We start from the raw sequence: 1,880 nt of genomic DNA, 5'->3' as shown, positions 1-1,880 counted from the left end.
ACACACACAACACACACACACCACACACACAACACACACACGGAGGGAAAGAGACTCTTTATGTCCCTCCCAGTCTCTCCCGTCCAGTGTGTCTAAGAGTCCCCCCACTCTGTCTCTCTGTTTCCCTGTGTGTCTGCGTATTGTGAGCCCGCCCCCTGTGTCTGTCTATCAGGTCCTGGTGTCGCTGGGTGGGGAGGGGAAGGGTGGTGGAGGAAGGGCCACGGGCTAGGGCTGGTGAAGATGGTCTGTGGTGACGCCCAGGGCTCGGGTGGAGCTTTGAGCCCGGCGGCTGGGAGAGGAGGAAAGACCAGCGGGGGGGGCGGGGTGGTTGGGGGTGCGCTCTGAGAACACCACGGGACTCTGCCCCTGGCGCCACGACCCACCCCATTGCCATCCCGGGAGCCAAGCGGCGACGCGGCTGGAGAGTCCCGGGATGGGAGAGCTCGCGCACTTCCGCGACTGCGGGGTGCCGGAGGCATCTTCTCCCCTGGGTGTGCCGGCAGGCAGGCAGGAAGGCAGCATGCATAGGCCAGGCGGAGGAGGGCTGACGATCTATCGGCAGGGGCTGGAGCTGGGCTGGCCGAGCAGGCCCTTGGGGGCACCGAGCGGCAGCCACAGGCGTCTACGGCCATACCACCCTGAACGCGCCCGATCTCGTCTGATCTCGGAAGCTAAGCAGGGTTGGGCCTGGTTAGTACTTGGATGGGAGACCGCCTGGGAATACCGGGTGCTGTAGGCTTTTCTCCTTTCCTTTTTCTTTCCTTCCCATTCAGCCTCCCATCCTCTCCCTCTGCCGCCAGTGGTCCGCCCCCCCAACCATGCCCAACCCGGCTCCATTCAAGACCCACGTGCCCCCACCCAACCACAGGCTATGTGTGGTGGGCCCGACCCGCTCGCCACACGCCACACGCCACAAGCGCAATGCAATGCGGAACCCTGGCCCTCTGCGGATGCCCGGGGCACAGACAGGCGCCCACAGCACAGCCCTTCCGCCTCCATCCCTAGCGAATGCCCACACCCTATCTTGGGGTGCGGCCTGGGGGGTGGTGTTCAGGGCGGTGAGCGCTCAGGGGGCGGTGCGAAGAGAGGCGGAGGCGGAAGGGGAGGCAGAGGTGGAGGCGGAGGCAGCAGAGGGGTGTGGAGGGAAAACAGCCGGTGGGAGAGGAACCGCGGGAGCCCCGGGCAGGCCATGACCCGGCCTCTGCAGGCGTGTGCTCCCAGGGTTCTCGGCCTCCTCCCTGCCTCCGGTTCCTCTCCTCTCCCGAAACCCTAGCTGTTCACTTGGGCCGCCCGCCCACCGCAGCGCTCCAGGCCAACACCAGCCAGCCCCGCCTCCTGCCTAGGCCAACCTACACCTTCTCCCCACCAGTCCTGGGCGGAGCTCCCGCCTGAAGGGCATCGCCCTCCTACCCACAGATCACTGATCACTGTCCCTTTGCCCCTGGGCCCGGGCATCCATGCTCCGTGTGCACAGGACAGAAGGCCAACTGCCCGGGGCCTCAGGCCCCGTTGGCACCCGGCTCCATGCCCCGTCCCAGCAGAATATCGAGGCTCGCTCCCTCATGGAGACCCGGGCGTGCCCCACAGCACGGCAACAAGGGCCACCCGAAAATAAAGGATGGGGCAAAAGAAAGAATCCCTCGCACACCCCCACGCCAGACGGGGTGCTGGGCAGGTGTGGCAGCACATCGGGAACCGCGAACCCTAGGCTGCAAGGCCTCGGGCTCCGAGGGAGGGCTCCTATGGCAGCTCAAGGGCATGGCCTCCTTACCCAAAGCGCGCCCCAGCGCGACCGCCCTCCCGTGGGCTAGCTGCCGCGCCCACACAGCGTCCTGTGTGTCCCTGTGTGTGGGTGTGTGTCACCTGTGTGCACCTGGGTC

General features: G+C 66.3%; 1 non-coding gene across 1 annotated transcript; it reads left to right on the top strand.

Moving 5' to 3' along the window:
• The first annotated feature begins 620 nt into the window (after window positions 1-620).
• Window positions 621-739, top strand: LOC117798087. Its single transcript, XR_004622820.1, has one exon. It is a non-coding gene; the product is annotated as a 5S ribosomal RNA (ribosomal RNA).
• The last annotated feature ends 1,141 nt before the right edge of the window (window positions 740-1,880 follow it).

This window comes from Ailuropoda melanoleuca, unplaced genomic scaffold, assembly GCF_002007445.2.
Source record: "Ailuropoda melanoleuca isolate Jingjing unplaced genomic scaffold, ASM200744v2 unplaced-scaffold2453, whole genome shotgun sequence".
Classification (NCBI taxonomy): Eukaryota; Metazoa; Chordata; class Mammalia; order Carnivora; family Ursidae; genus Ailuropoda; species Ailuropoda melanoleuca.
Note: the sequence above shows the minus strand (reverse complement) of the source record. Positions and strands in the feature narration are given on the sequence as shown.